This window comes from Balaenoptera ricei, chromosome 4 (assembly GCF_028023285.1).
Source record: "Balaenoptera ricei isolate mBalRic1 chromosome 4, mBalRic1.hap2, whole genome shotgun sequence".
In the NCBI taxonomy this organism is placed as follows: Eukaryota; Metazoa; Chordata; class Mammalia; order Artiodactyla; family Balaenopteridae; genus Balaenoptera; species Balaenoptera ricei.
In genome coordinates, this window is record NC_082642.1 from 107,748,081 (window position 1) to 107,766,080 (window position 18,000).

The window sequence follows — 18,000 nt, forward strand, 5'->3', positions numbered from 1 at the left end:
GTGTATAAATATAAAGCATTGTGTAAATACACAAAACATATCAGGCCGTGCTCCAAGCAAATATAAGTGAAATTTGTTGGACCCTCAATTTGTGCTAGAATTCTGCAGAGAACATCACATATACAGTCTTCTTTATGGAGGCTTAGGGTGGTGAAGTCCTATATTCAAATTCATACCTCTAATAAGTGTCATAATTTTCTTGGCTAGAATGAATTAAATTGTATTGCTTCTTTGTTTAAAATAACTGCTGAGCTTATTTATTGTGATACTAGCATAATTTAGTGATGATGAGAGCACTGGTTAAATATATGTATGAGAGAGAGTGAGTGTTTTGTTTGGTTTATAAAGTCATGTTATTCAATCACTGGTTTCCATATCTATTTTTCACTATATTTTCATGTTCTGTAGAATCCATGTCTGCTCTATATTTTCTGACATATAAATTGTTATTATATGTCTATATTTCCACATATGCACAAATTCTGAATTTAATAATTTTTGCATGTTTTTCTAGCGCATACAGCCTAAAGTACTTTTTGTGTCTTTGAACAATTGCTTAAATGTTAAAGATAACAATGAGGCTTATAATTGCAGTCATTGTCTCATTTCTGTAATTGTACTTTCACAAATTCGCCTCTAGACCAAATCTAGTTGTTTGAAGCATACTCTCCACTTTCATCTTTCCCAGCTCTCCCTTTCCCCTTCCTCCTCGCCTTCCCCTACTTCCCTGTTCCTGTTCCTTTCTCTTTCTCTCTCTCTCTCTCTCCACACATACACACACACACACGCACACACACACACATTTAGGTTTGACTTTTCAATTTTGGGCCTTTGAATTAGGTATCCTATTTACAGCAAATCACTGAGTTACTGTGATCCTCTTATTTCAACCCTTTATGACCATTTGCCTGCCTCACTGAACTAAAATAAAATAAAATATGACAGGGTTCAGAATTACTAGCAGTCTTGCTTTTGGTGAAAGCCCAAACTGGAACTCCAAAAGAGTTTCAGGTCAGGATAAACACACAGAGTAGATATGAACAGAGAATCAGATTAGTAATCTATTTGAAAATCCGTGATTTGTCTTATTTCCATGCTACATGTGGAGTCCTCTTAGTTCTATGCCCATAAAGTCTTAATTTTCTCTGGCATCTGCCATCATGTTTCACCATATCATGCTAATTCATCCTGTTATAAAAGTTATAAAATGCAGGAAGCTTACATAAGTCTAGAAAGTGCTATTCATCACTTTTTAAAAAATGAAACAATATATTTGCCTTATTTTGCTTTACTTACAGTATTGGCATCATGCAAATCAAATTTATGTGAAGTATTATTGCATCAATAGGGTATAATATATATTTCTTGCATGGTACTAAATTTATCATTAGGAGGCTAAGACAAGTGAGACGACAGTAGTCTGTAGTCTCAACTTGCTAGATAATCTCTGTCATTGTACTAGTACTTTTGTGAGTTAAAAGTTACACTTTTGATCCTAATTATTTATGCTATCAATTCCAGAATTGCACACATGTCCATAGTCCATTAATTTTCAAAAAGTTTCATTTTATTAATCAGCATACAATAGAGCAAAGGGCATTACTGTATCTATAAATGAGACATTTATTGTCTAAACTGGCTAGTGAAAACCTGGCCTAACTCCATCCTAGGGGCAGTGGTTGAGGCATGAACTGTGGACCCAGCAGCCTGGGTTCAAATCCTGCCCTCTCCTAAATTAGTGAGTAAAGCCAAGGTACCATGGACACTGCTGATCATAGAGGGAGCTATAAAGAGGTGTTAAGACCCAACTCTTGCCCTGACAAAGCTTTCAGGCAAGATCTTTGATCAGTAGATATTGAGAATGTGAAAGTGTAACTTTTTCCACTCTACAGAGCAATACTTAGGCAAGTTACAATGGATTATGCTATAGGATGTATAATCTGGGTTTTTACTTTAAGAGAACCATTTAATTAGCTAAGCATTCATACATACTGGGTTCAGTTGAAAATTTGTGATTATTGCAAAGTGAAACACCTCAGAATGGGAGTAGAGAAAAAAATACTCAGAAAAGAAGTAAAGATGTCAAGGTGTAACAAAGCACAACTTCTTTGGCCTCATTTATCAATAATACAAGAAAGAATACACTTCTAAAGGTGGAAGGCATTTTGGAGTCATTAAATCAATTTCTTTGTTTTGTAAAGTATAGGAGGTCGAGGTCTTAGGAAGCTATGTGGTATACTGGGTATTCAATATATGTTGCTTGAATCAAAGAATGAAGCCTAGAAAATTGAATATCTTGCCCAATGTTCACAAATCCAAAATCAACATTAACCTTGGTGTGCTAAGTTGTTATTCAATACCTCACCTATGTTGCTTCTTAGTAGAAACATGTGAATGTCAATGACACCCAAAGGGACTGTTTTAGGTGCAGGTCAAGATAATGACTGAAATTTATGATAATCAAATTCAGATTTTAAGTTGTTGAGTTAACTTCCAGGGATACCAAGAACTTATCTTTGTGGTTTTGAAATTTCCCCATTTGTTTTATTCTCTACTTCTCCATCTTCCCTCCCAACCCCCATTCCTGTAGGTAAAATTTATGTGAAACCTATAAAAGAATTATTTTAGTATAAGGAAGAGTAGCAGAAAAGTTCAATATGGAGAAGTGCATCTGGTTCATCCACAGATAAGTGAGAAGAGCCCAGGGCCTAAGAGGTTGTACTTCAAGAGAACACCAAAAAGGACATCAGTCAGGCTCTCCCCAAAGATTTAGAAATAGGTACCAGGGACCACTCTATTTGGTTCAGGATTACAAGAATTAGAAGTGAAAGGTTGAGGCCTCATGTCCCCATCCATTATGTAATGAAAATGGTTAGTTTTCTGGCTTGCTGAATAAAATGGTATTCCTAATAGTGTCAAAAACTTTCCTGAAGGTCAGACATGCTATATTTATTGCTTCCTCCTTGTCTGTAAGCCAGAACATTCTGTCACTGTTGTAATACAAGCCAACAAGAGCCAAATAAATCTTTGATTCTTTTGGCTCGCTCTGCTATTAAACATAAGCCGTTGTAAAGTCATGAAAATTACCTGAGAAAGATGTGGAGAAATTGGTTGGTTCAGAAAAGACCGACCACAGTAATTACAGGGATGAAAAATGTGACCTGTCTAGATTCTAAAGAAGCTAGTGATATTTAGTTGAAAGAAGAGGAGGCTGAATGGTAACTTAATAACCATCTTCAAATTTCAAGAGGATTACTACCTCTGTTTTTATCCATCTCTACAGAGTTCGAACCACCAAGAAATTATTCTGAAATTTTCCTGTAACCAGCACATTTGACTGATTTTATATTAATTATTATAATGTTTTTTCATTTAAAAAACCTGACCTTGTATTTATCATTCTTTCATTTGAAAGAGTAAATGGTGAGAAGAGACAATAAGTGAAGAGTATCATTTTCTTCTCCTGCTTCTCACATCTGAGGGATAGCATTTTTTTTCTTCGTATAAACAAGTTTTGACAGGTTCTTACCATTTATCAAACTCAAATACCTATGGATTAAACTCTTCTGTTACTTGGCTCCAACTATGCTTGGAGTTATTATTGTCAAGCCTTAATGATAATGACAAAAAGGAGGAAATAAACCTGTTAGAAGTTAAATTGCACTCCTTGTCACTTTATAAAGTGAAATAACAAGACTTGGAATCATTACCTTGTGTATTTCTGGATAAAGATTAATTTATAGAGTCTCCAAGTTGTTTTGAATCAGTCAGTGATCATTTACTAAGTGTCAAATATTGTTTAGTGCTAGGTGTTTGGATGAAAGAGAAGAGAGAGAGAGTTAAGACAGGGCCTTAGAGCTCAAGATGCTATAATCTGGAGGTAAAGATAAGGTAATGAATTAAAGGTTGGTGAGCAGTACTTATTCACATACATGTGCAAGGCCTCAAGGGAAGCACAAATCCAGAGCCAGAACACACAGAGCTAGGAGTCTTATTAGAAGCCTTTCTTGGCTGTTAACTCTAGTGCTCTACATTCATATCGCTCTGTTCCTTTTAGTGCCCCTACACTTGAGTATATTTCCACCAGACTATTCCTTCTCCCTGTTTGTTTGAGTTTTGTTTTGTTTGTTCTTTGCAGCTGAGCTTCTCCTTGCTTATATTTTCTTAATAACTTTTTGCCTGTAAAAGCCTCAATCTTTTGCTTCTGAGATTTACATTCTTTAATTTCCTGCTTCTATGAGCCACCTACTTCTGTTTTTTAATTCAAATTCCGGAGAATGAACTTCTGATTATCCCCATTTATTTGCACATCAGGTCATGTCATAGGTCACTAGCCAACCCGTGGGTCAGGAGCCATGGTACATCAAATTTGCACTCTCCCTAGGGCTCTCCCTATAACAGGCACTGTCGTCTGGGCAGTTTCTGTTGGAATGAGATAAGAGCATAGCCAGCATCATAATTTGCATTTAAATTTTTAAGAAAATATGTAATTTAGAAAGTTAAAAAGAAGAAGATCAGTTTGAAGGAACATCTGGAGAAGACCCAGATATGCAGATGAACACAATGATTATAGGGCTCAGAGAAATGACCTACTTATTTGGGGAGAAAGCAATAGTGTAAATAAATATATCTGGTTAGGGAGGGTGAGGAGTGGAAGCAGAAGCTGTCTAAAGCAGGAGGAGATTTTAGTCTGATTGTTCTTGAGTCAAGAATTTAACGGTTAAACAATAGTTAAAGGGATATGGTTGTGCCATGTTCAAATTAAATGCCTGAGGTGGATTTTAGATCAGTGATGAAAAAAACCTTTTTATTTTGATTAGTAAGGGACTCTTTTAGAGAGGGACTTGGGCATGTTTTACTACAGGAAGAGATTGTATTCTTTTTTCTTGGAGAAATATATAACGCTAGAGGAGCTAGAATGTGATAAGTTGGGAAATAAAGTATCACTGTTAAGTGTAGACAGAGGAAATTCACATTTCAGCCTGACCCATTCCCCAACCCAAACACTAACCCTAATTCTGATCTTTAGAGAGATCATCTTTGAAATGGTCTTTAATCCTGGAGAACACAGAAAGCTAAACTTTTCTAAGTTTTAGTCTTAAAGAGACATGCTATTTAGGATTAAATAGAAAATTATATATATACACAGACAGACACAGATATACATATTGTGACTGTTTTGAACTTTTTCCCTTTTAAATAGATATGAGACTATATTATTTTCCCTCTACTTAGAGAGACGTATGTCATTGATCATTATTTTATCACATGGTAACCCTGGTTTAATTTTTAGTCTATGTTCACATTAAAGGAGAAAAGGACAAATGACAATGTAATAAAGAAAATTAAGAAAATTAAATATAAGCTAAATGTTCTTCTAATTACAGAGTTTAGTGCTTGTGAGTTCCAATTTGTCTATTACTAGATGGCTGTTTTGTATCCATCAACAAATCAATTTACAATATTGAAAATCTTCTGTTCCCAGTACTATGCTATTTATCAAATGATACATGAAAGTATAAGATATGACTGCTGCCCACAGTAAGCTCATGATTTATTTGAGGACACAAAACTCATACACATCAAACAATTCATGAATGAGACATATTCATGTATCATGTGTAGGCAGGCCCTGCTTTCACTGTGTTTGCAGAGATCCCATTTTAAAATACATTATTGCAGGGTAAATTTTCAATTGGGGATGTGCCATATTCTGATAGTATTATCTTTGTCTTTTGGAACATATTTGATTTACCTACTAGTTAAAGAATAGCAGTTAAAAATTTGTTAAATTCAAATTTACCTAACATATTATTTTTTATATATAATGCATCCTTTTAATAGGTATTTAATCAGCAAAAAAATTCAGTTCAGTACATGTTCCTTATTTTCAGATAAGAAATGGCTCAGAGAAGTTAAGTTGCCTGGCCAAAGTTACATATTTACTAAATGTCAACACTGAGATTTGAAAATTGATTTTTCTCATTCCAACTTCAGTAGTCTTTTTGCTATCTATCCCATGACCTTCATCCCGTGATTGTGTGGGTTAGGGATTGAGAATTGATTATAGCTCTTTACTAGGCACTGATAATGATTAGAGCTCTAAAATGAAAAACACAGAGAGTTAGATACTACTTGCCCAGATATGATAAATTCTATTGTCCAGATGATTTGAGTCAAGAACTATTGTACTTAAGATGCTAATTGAGGGATATACACATACACCAATTTTTAAAAAGGTTAAAGAAAATATGGCCAATGTGGAGTAGCATCACTAGGAAAACATCATGGGGAATTTGACTAAGTTCTGGAAAGTCTAATAACAACCATCTGAATAAATATCTGTTTCACTTCTTTCTTTCCTCCTCTGTCCTTTCCTTCCTTTCTTTTTTCCTATTTGCTATATAACTGTTGTGTGTAGCTTTGGGGATTTTCTATTGTAAGTGACTTTCAAATATGATATATCATGTTATTCTCAAGAATCTTTTGTGTTAGTCATAGCAAGTGTTACCGTCTCTTTCTGATGAGGAAATATGTAAACTTTGTTTCCCTAGTTCTTGCCTTACATGTTAATATAGGTCCCAACACCATACAAGTCCCATCAAGAATTGCCAAGTCCCCAGGGAGTGTCTTATATGTGTTCGTGGGCCAGTCTGCAGCTAGCTCATTTTCGAGGTTCTGGTAGGGTTTCTTCCAGGTGGTGCTTCATCTGTCGCATCATGTTCAGTGGGTGCTACCACCCAAAAACGTCACTGCTGCCACTTATACTGTCTCACCACTAGTGCAATATGCCCTCAGGGAGCCAAAACTGGACAGAGCTCTCTGGCACAGTTGAGAGATTGCTTTTTCTCTCATTCTGTGTATTATGCTTTTTAAAGATTCCAAATAGCTCACAATCTTTTTTAAGGAATCAGCTTTTAGTCACAGCCCATTTTCAAAATCCAAGATGTAAATTCACAGGGAGCTCAGATAAGAACTAACACTAGCACTTAGTCTCGCCTCTTAGCATATAGCCATCAAGACTGTGTTATTCAACAAACTTCTGCTAAAAATGTCTTTTTTCTTTAGGAATAGTTTCTTCAGTCCCTCTTGCAAACAGGTTCTTGGCGGACTTACTTCTTCAGCTGGCCAGGCATGCCTTGCTTTTTTCTGACTCCTACTGATGGTAGATCAGGGTGGAACCTAAGAATAATAGGCAGGTCAGAACTGAACTTTCTTGTTGTAGAACTAAAAATCTTTAATTTTTCAAAAAATTAATTAAAAATAAATTTTGTAATTAAAATTTAAATATTTTATCCGTTAAAATTAATACATTTTAACTACTTCATTCCAGGGTAGAATACAGATATGTAGACAGTGGAAACTCAGACAGAAACAACTTTGACAAAGGTACAGACATGTGTATGAGCTTATTTTGTAATGGGAAAAGCAAGGGTTCCCATATGACATAAAAGGTTGCTGCTGGGTAAGAAAATGTGTAGACCCTTAAGTGCTAGACAAAGAAATTTGCAAATCTCCTTTAATCTCCTTTTAACATCCTATTAAACTTTTTCATGCCATGGTTTATTTGTATACTCCTATGATATAATACAACTTACAGTTTTCTCTAATTTCCCATGATTTCAATCACTTCATGGTTATAAATACAAATAGAATTTCTGTATTAAATCACATATTTTAGTAAGATGAATTCCATTGATTAATACTCTTTAAGAATATAGAAAACACACCTTAAATTCAGTTTTTATAATAGAACAAATTGATTTACTCATAACACATTCATATCTTCTCGCAACCATCTGCTGCATTAGGAACCTCAACACTGTCTTCTTCTGCAAAGAAAAAAGTAACGTAAAGAAAATATTTTAGAGCTACTTTCAGATCCGGATTCAAAATCTAGGCTTGGACTAAGGACTCAGTGGGGCTTCATTAGACTTGCTACAGAGGATTTGATTGAAAATTCAAAAGAGTTTCTGCATTCCTTCTGCAGAGACAGGTCTACAGAATTTAGACTAACACCCCTGAGAAGCATTAAGCAACAAGTCATGATTTCTCACTTTCTGGTCTCATTTGTTTGAGAAAGTAGTTTTTCTTTCGTGAGAGAGGATAAAAATGAGGCCATTAGTTTCAGTTTTCACTGTTCTCTAGTATTGTGCCAAGCTTAGTTCTCAAATTAAATTTTCAGCTGTTTCTCTACCTGGGTGGATAAAGTGTGCCTTTTATAGATAAGATTAGTATTGAGAATTGGCATATTAACAGATAGCATTGTAAATTGATAGATTTCCAAGTTAACCTGTGATCCACAAATCAAGTTCTATTACCATTTCCTCATATCACATCAGTGATGAGGAACTTCCACACCAAATGCAGAGTAGCACGGGCTACCATTGAACTTGCCTTTCCCTTTGATGGATTCACTACATCATGCAAAGCTTTTTGTTCTTCTCCTTTAATATTGTGTTGGCTATTCTGAGTCTTTTGCCTCTCTACATAAACTTTAGAATCAGTTTGTTGGTACCATGAACGTGTTTCTTAGATAATCTAAAACATATTATTTATTTGAATACTGACGTAGCACTGTTTTTTAAGATATTGATAGAATGAGCTATAATATTACTTTAAAAATAAAACAGAAAATAGTAGTGGCTAATGATTACTTTTTTCCCTTTCCAACAATTTTATGATTCCAATAATTTTCTGCTGTAATCAGAGACATTCATAGAGGTAAAACAGAAGGTTACTTGGAGTCTGTGATTTGAGGGGCAGGAACCAAGACCATCTTTGAAATAACAGCCTCCAGCTTATCCGTGAGAACTCCTGGTATTCTCTCCTTAGAGGTCCATTTCTTTGGGGAGTTAAGGAGGGAATGCTACAAAAGTAGAGACAGCAACATTATTCCCTCAAAGGGGTGAGTGGGTGTGCTCTCCATATTCTTTGAAATCTTTTAAATTATTATTTTAAATAATATTTGACATCTTTAAAAATTATTATTATTCAGTCTTATTTTTTAAGAGCAGTATTTGGGTCACAGCAAAAGTGAGGAGAAGAAACAGATTTCTCATGTGTGCCCTGCCCTCACACATGTATAGCCTCCCCTATTGTCAACATCCCTCACCAGAGTGGTACATTTGTTACAGTTGACAAACCTACATTGACACATTATATTCACCCAAAGTCCATATTTGCATTGTAATCACTCTTGGTGTTGTACAGTCTATGGGTCTGGACAAATACATAATGAGATGTATCCATCATTATGATATCCTATAAAGTATTTTCATTACCCTAAAAATTCTCTGTTCTCTGCAGATTCATACCTCACCACCACCTCCAACCCCTGGTAACCACTGATATTTTTACTGTCTCAATAGTTTTGGCTTTTCCGGAATGCCTTATAGTTGGAATTATACAGTATATACCCTTCTCAGATTGGCTTCTTTCTTAGTAATGTGAATTCAAGTTTCCTCCATGTCTTTTCATGCCTTCATAGCTCTTTTTTTTTTTTTTTTTTTAAGCACTAAATAGTATTTCATGGTCTGTATGTACCACAGTTTATTTACCCATTTACCTACTGAAGGACATCTTGGTTGCTTTCAAGTTTTGGCAATTATGAATACAGCTGCTATAAATACCCTAGTGCAGGTTTCTGTGAGGACATAAGTTTTCAACTCCTTTGGGTTAATACCAAAAAGCTTGATTGCTGGATCCCATGCTAAGAGTATGTTTAGTTTTGTAAGAACACACCAAGCTATCTTTCAAAATGGCTGTACCAATTTGCATTCCTATTAGCAATGTATGAGAGTTCCTGTTGCTCTATACCCTTGCCAGCATTTGGTGTTGTCTGTGTTTCAGATTTTGGCCATTCTAATAGGTGTGTAGTGGTATCTCATTGTTTCGATTTGCATTTCCTTGATAGCACACATATGATGCGGAGCATCTTTTCATATGCTTATTTGCCATCTGTTATATCTTCTTTGGTGTGGTGTATAAAAAGGCATTGGCATCTCCAAGGTCATCTAGGTTTCCTCCTATGTTATCTTCTAGGAGTTTTATAGTGTTGCATTTTACATTTAGGTCTGTGATCCATTTTGAATTAATTCTTGTGAGGAGTGTGAGGTCTGTGTCTAGATTTTTTTTTTTTTTTTTGCATGTGTATGTCCCAGCATCATTTGTTGAAGAGACTATCTTTGCTCCATTCTATTGCCTTTGCTCCTTTGTCTAACATCAGCTGACTATATTTATGTGGGTCTATTTCTGGGTCCTCTTTTCTCTTCCACTAATCTATTTGTCTGTTCTTTCACCAATACCATACTGTCTTGATTACTGTAGCATTATAGTAAGTATAGAAGTCAGGTAGTGTTAGTCTTCCAACTTTGTTTTTCTCCTTCAATATTGTATTGGCTACTCTGAGTCTTTTGTCTCTCTATATAAACTTTAGAATCAGTTTGTCAATATCCATAAAATAAAGTGCTGAGATTTTGATTGGGATTGCATTCAATTTATAGATCAATTTGAGAAGAACTGACCTCTTGACAACATTGAGTCTTCCTGTCTATGAACATGGAATATCTCTCCACTTATGTAGTTCTTCTTTTATTTTATTCATCAGTTTTGTAGTTTTCTTCATATAGATTTAGTATATAATTCGTTATATTTATGACTAAGTAGTTCATTTTGGGGGATGTGAATATAAATGGCATTGTGTTTTTTTAAATTTAAAATTCCACTTATTCACTGCTGGTTTATAGGACAGCAGTTGACTTTTTTATATTAACCTTGTATTCTGCAACCTTGCTGTAACTGCTATCAGTCCTGCGAGTTTTTTGTTGATTCTTTTGAATTTTCTTCACAGACGATCAAGTCATCTGCAAAGACAGTTTTATGTCTTCCTTCCCAGTCTGTATACCTTTTATTTTATTTTCTTGTCTTATTGCATTAGGTAGAACTTCTAGTGTGATGCTGAGAGGAATGGTGAGAGTGGACATCCTTACCTTATATCTGAACTTTGTGGTGAAGCTTCAAGTTTCTCACCATTAAGTATGAAGTTAGCTATAGGTTTTTTGTATAGTCTTTATCAAGTTGAGAAAGTTTCCCTCTTTTCCCAGCTTACTGAGAGTTTTTATCATGAATAGGTGTTATATTTTAGCAGTGCTTTTTAGGTATCTATTGATATGATCATGTGATTTTTCTTTTTTTGTCTATTGAAGTGATGGATTACATTGATGAATTTTCACATATTGAGCCAGCCTTGCTTGCCAAGAATAAATCCTACTTGGTTGTGCTGTGAAATTATTTTTATGCTTATTGGATTAAATTTGCTAATATTTTGTTGAGGATTTCTGTGTCTATTTTCATGAGATATATTGGTCTGTAGTTTTCTTTTATTGTACTATCTTTGTCTGGTTTTGGTATTAAGGTAATGATGGCCATAGAATTGTTAAACTCTTGAATGAGTTAAGAAGTATTCCTTCTGTTCTAATTTCTGAATGAGATTATAGATAATTAGCATAATTTCTTCCTTAAATGTTTGGTAGATTTTACCAGTGAACACATCTGGACCTGGTGCTTTCTATTTTGGAAGGCTGTTAACTATAGATTCAATTTATTTATTAGTTATAGGCCTATTCTTATTTTCCTTAATATCTTTATATTATTATGTATCACAGGTCTTGTTCTGCACTTCATTGTTCAGTATTACATGAAGTCATTTAGTTTCCATATCAAGCTGTTAGCTGCTTCAGCCGGGAATGAGGCTATCACTGGTATAAGGAGATGAAAGGTACAATGAAGGGAGATTAAGAAAAGTAAATGGCCCTTAAATTTCAGGAAGGATGATGATATCACAAAACAAAGTTAATATTATGTACAAAGACATTTAGTGGATAAGATTGAGAAGGTAGAGTAACTAAGAGACAACCATGGCTAGTGCCACCATTAACACAAGCAAATAGGCCCCTGGACTAGTCCCCCTGATTTAGAAGTCCCCACTCTAATTCTTCTCTGACTGTGTTCCTCATCTCAATATGAAGATTTTCTGGGTCTAAGGGTATGTGTCCATCTTGAACCCATGGCCCCCCATTCTAAACCATGCTCCAGCAACCTCAGAATTCATCAGTTCATATCCAGTGCCTACATAGACTTCTTCCCTATATCCATCTTCCAAGCTAGACACATGTGTGTTTACCTTGATCCAAGCAGGACATCTATTTGTGCTCTCGCCTAAGTTCAGAACATGTTAGGGGCAGTCTGACTATGTTTGCTCATAATAAGATTTAGACTGGAGATTGTGTGTGTGTGTGTGTGTGTGTGTGTGTGTGTGTGTGTGTGTGTGTGTCTGGAGGTTATTAGAGAGTTAAGGGGAGAAAATATAATCAACTCTTTGGTTATGTTTCTAGGGCTTTGGCAGCTTAAGCCTGGATTTGCTCCCACCTGTCAGCAAATTAACACAGAAAAGATCAATGGTGTGTGCATGAAAATCTGAAAAAAATCAGTCTTATAACTTTGGAATCAGTTTATCCTGTTACGGGGTATATGGGAGGAAGGTGGAAAGAAGACCATTGCTGCAGATAGAAGCCCTAGTAATGGAGAAATAATAATTAAAATTGATATCAGGGTTGGTAGAGGGTTTGATTTGGAAAAGGGATGTCAGTACATGCTTATAGGCAGAGAGAAATAAACCAGTTGAAAGGGAAAGAAAAAATTGCTTTATTATATATTGACATTACTAAAACATATCCTTTGAGTTTACTGTGCAGTAAAAATTCCTTTTTATATTGCAAATATTTTATCTTTACTTTTTTTAGTGTACAGAGTTTTCCTATAATGTATTTCTATAAATAAAATATGTATATATACATAAAAACTATAATATTTATAACTTTATATATACATATAAACTATAATTTACTGACACTAAAATGTGGGCCTGGTAACACTAATTCATCTAGTGTTGATGATTCAGGATTGTTCATAGGCATGACAGTTGCTATAATGTCCCATGGAGGCACCCACAGATTTGCAGATTGCTATGGATTGAATTGTGTCCCGTCAAAACTCATATGTTGAAGTATAATCTCCAATGTGATGGTGTTTGGAAATGGAGCCTTTGAGATACAGTCATCCCTTGGTATCCATGGGGGATTGGTTATAGGACCCCTTGCAAACACCAAAATCCAAGGATGCTCAAGTCATTTATATAAAATGGTATAGTATTTGCATATAGCCCATGCACATCCTCCTGTTTACTTTAAATCATCACTAGATTACTTATAATACCTAATACAATGTCAATGCTATGTAAATAGTTGCTGGTGCAAATTCAAGTTTTGCTTTTTGGAACTTTCTGGAGTTTTTTTTTTTTTTTAATATTTTTTATTTGTGGTTGGTTGAATCTGCAGATGTGGAACCTGTGAGTACAGAGGGCTGACTGTAACTAGGTTCAGAGGAGGTCATGAGGATGGGTCCTGCATGATGGGATTAGTGCCCTTATAAGAAGAGACAGGAGAGATAAGAGCTTGCTCTCTATCTCTCTCTGCTATGTGAAGACACAGTGAGAATGTGGCTGTATACAAGATAGGGAGAGTCTTCACCAGAAACCAGTTATGCTGGCACTCTGATTTTAGACTTCCAGCTTCCAGAACTGTGAGAATATAAATGTCTATTGTTTAAGCCGCCCTGTCTGTGGTATTTTGTTATGGCAGCCAGAGCTGCCTAAGACACAGATAGAGACTTAATGTTGACGATGTGGGGCATAGAGCTGAACATATGCTGAGTCCTGTAGGGCCTGTCTCTCCAACTTGCTTTTTTAAAAAAGCCCTAGAAGTCATCTTTCTTTCTTGGATTCCTAAAGGAAGCATATACAGCTGCATGCCAGGGTACAATAACATAGCTGCCTTTCAGTACAATTAATTATAGACCCTACGGCTATAGCATTTTTCTTCCTGGTCCCCAGAAAACCAATTCCTCTGCTATTGTCATCAGTATTCTCCAACTGGACACCATTCAGAGCCCTGACTCTGATTTATATATCAGTGACCCAACAGACCACAGACTTCCATATTCACTTTACCACATTTACTTATCTTGCATGCATAGTTGATAGAGGGTAAGGAAGTATCCCTCACTATTTCAAGAATATGTACATGGGTCTTCCCTGGTGGTCCAGTGGTAAAGAATCTGCCTTACAATGCAGAGGACGCGGGTTCAATCCCTGGTCAGGGAACTAAGATCCCACATGTTGTGGGGCAACTACACCCACGTGCCACAACTACTGAGCTTGCGCGCCTCAGCTAGAGAGCCCTTGAGCTACAAACTACAGAGCCCATGTGCTCTGATGCCCATGCCACAACTAGAGAGAGAAAACTCGCACACCACAACAAGAGAGAAGCCTGAGCACCGCCACAACTAGAAAGAAGCCCGCGCTGCAACAAAGAGCCCGCATGCTACAACTAAGACCCGATGCAGCCAAAAATAAATAATAAAAATAAACAAATAAATAATAAGTCTTTAAAAAAAAAGTACATGTACAACTTGGAGTAGCTTATTGCAAAGCATACATATTGGTATCAATCAAAATAAATGTTGACCAATCATCAGATGTAGTATTAGATCCATTGATTTAGTCCCTATTTGAGTAGAGCTGCAAGCACAAACAATAGCAAAAATTGTGTCTTTTGGGGGGTAAGATTAAAAACTATAATAAGTGGCTGGATAATAACTCAATCTGGATTAACATTTATTATAATGACTCACATTTTGATCCATGTATTGAGTCAATGATGTCATATTAAGGAGAGAGAAAAAATGGTTTTAAAATAATTCCCAGCCTCTGTTGTTGACTGGAAGTAGATTTCCATTTTTTCATAGATTATTTAGAATGGACCATGTGTTCTAGAAAAGAGGTAAGGAGGAACTTCTGTGAGCAGTTTCTTGATGCTCCACTCCCCTGGGGAAGCTGAGCTGTAAGGTAGCCTTCTATTGAGTAGAGAGCATATGAACTGGGAAGAATCCTGCTAGCTGGCTGGTCATAGTTCCTCTCTGAGAAAGCAGATGCTCTCATTCAGAGCTATATCCAGCCTTTGCCTGCACCACACTGTGGATGAATTTTTCAAAATATAATTGTGTCATTACTTCTGGTTGGGGCAAAATAGTATAGACCCATTTTCCTTGCTCCTCCCTGCAAAGCACAAGTATAAAGCAAAGGAAACAATCAAAACATAACTCTAAAAGATGCTAAGAAGGCGAGTTGTCTTGAGACCTCAGGAGAGAGAAATGGTACAGCAGCAGAACATCTTGCATCCTTCCACCCAAAAGAAGAAGCCTGCTCAGACCTGGCATTTCTAGACCCCCAATATAGCATGTGAAGGCAGCCTAAGTAGGCTCATTTACCCCCGATTCAATGGGAGTCCCTCTGATGACACTAGGGGAGCATGACACCACCAGAAAGGAGAATCAACTGGGACTCCTGCCAGAAAAAGCATCCAGGAGAGTCTCCTTCCCTGATGGTTCTAAGACTTATCTTTCCACCAAAAGATACTGAAGTTGGTAGGCAGAACCAGTAAGAGAGACCCAGCTACAGCAAGTGGTCTCATCTAGGAAGCTTCTTTCTCTTCTGGGATGATACTTTCCTCCCTGACCCAGAGACATCAGGGTAGGTGGATAGAACCAGAAAAAGAGACCCAATCACAGCAAGTGACATGGTATGGGAAGCCTCTTTGTCCCCACAGATCAAGATATTAGAGCAGACAAGCACAGGTAGGAGGATCCTACTGGACTCCTCCACCATGGGGAGACACCCAGAAATACTCAGACACCAACAGCAGGGACCAGTGGGAGTCCCAGAAAAGTTAAATGTACAGAAGAAAACCAAAATAATACCACTAAGGTCCTGAAAATTAAACTGCTATAGAACCACAGCCTATAAAATTAAACCAAAATACAAATTTTAAAACTAAACAAGGTGACTACCTGCTAAAATAAAAGATTTAAATAGGATGCAGAGTCTCCTAAATAACAGATGAATGTTCAGGATACAATAAAAATCCATTCATCATACCAAAGACCAAGAAAATCACAACTTGAATGAGGAAAGAGAATCAACTGATGTCAACATTAAGATGAATGAGATGTTGGCATTATTTGACACATATTGTATGCAACATTATAAAAATGCTTTAATAACCAATTGCAAATTCTCCTGAAGCATAAAATATTACTAAAGAAATAGAAATTATAAAAAGGACCGAAATGGAACCTTAACAAAAATACAGTAAGAGAAATTAAAAACTCACTGGATGGGTTTAATAGTAGGGTGGAGATAACAGAAGGTAAGTTAGTAAATTTGAAGACAGAATAATAGAACTTATCAATTCTAAACAACAGAGAGAAAAATAGACTGAGAAAAAAAAAAAAAAAGGACAGAGGCAGGGTCCTGTGGCATGATAGCAAATGATCCAGCATTCATATTGTCAGGGTCCCAGAAGGAGGCGAGAAAAAGTGGGGCTGAAAGAGTATTCAAAGAAATAATAGCTAAAACTCCCCAAATTTGGTGAAAGACATAAACCTACAGATATGATAAGCTGAGTGAACCCCAAACAGATAAACCTGAGGAAACACATGCCAAGAAATATCTTAATTAAAATTTTAAAACTAAAGATAAATTAAAAAAAAAAAAAAAACTTAAAAGAAACCAGGGAGAAATAGCATTACCTCTAGGGAATCCTAAATCAATTGGCAGCAGATTTCTTATCTGAAACCATGGAGATGAGAAGGAAGTGGCATAATATTCTATAAGTGCTAAAAGGAAAGAACTGTTAACCACAAATTCTATATCCATCAAATCTATACTCATGGGGAATAAATAATAAAGGGGAAATAAAAACATTCTCAGGTGAAAGAAAATTAAAGATCTCTTACTAGAGTATTTTCCCTTAAAGATTGCCTAAACGAAGTTATTTTACAGATAGGAAATGATAAAAAGAAGGAATCTTGTAGCATCTGGATGGAAGAAGGAACAATGGAAAGAGCAGAAATAGGGGTACAAACATAAGGCTATCTTTTTCCTCCTGAGCTTTATCAATTATATTTATCATTAAAACAAAAGTTATGTGATCATCTGATACTCAAGACAATTATATTTGAACCTGGGGGAAGGAAAAGAGACCTAAATGGAGGTGAGGTTTCCACACTTCATCTGATGTCATAGATGTTGATCTCAGTAGACTAGAAGTTGCACAACTATTTATCTGTATCTATATCTATATTTCTATTTCTATTCCTATATCTATCATTGATATCTATAGCTATATCATCTATTTCTATATGTAAAATATACAGAGCAGCATCTCTAAAAACTATGCAAAAATATAATCAAACACTATAAATAAATCAAGATGGGCTCCCAAAATTGTTTAATTGCCAGAAGGCAGGCAAGAACAAAGAAACAGAATAAAAAGAAGAACCAAATAGAAAATATATAATAAGATGGCAGATGTAAGTATTAACATATAACAATTACCTTATATAAATATCTTAAACCTACCAATAAAAAGGCAGAAATTGCAGAGAAAATAATAAAAACATGACCTACATATTATTGCTTACAGGAAAGTCACTTTTGATTTAAAGGCAAAATAGGTGAAGGTAAAAGGATGCCTAAAGATACACCATACAAACAATAAAAAATTAGGAATAGCCATATTAATACCTGAAAAAGTAGATTTCACAGAAAATAAAATTACTAGAGACAAAAAGATAGATATTGCATAATGATGAAATGATTAATCCACAAGGATTAATGATTCTAAATTTTTATATATTAAGAAACAGAGTCTCAATAGACAGGAAATAAAATCTCATAGAGCTGAAAGGAGAAGTAGATAAATACACAATTATAACTAGAGACTTCAACACCCCCTCTCAGCAACTGATAGAAACACTAGACAGAAAAGTCAGCAAGGATATAGAATATCTTATTAATACAGTCAACCAATGGGATCTAAT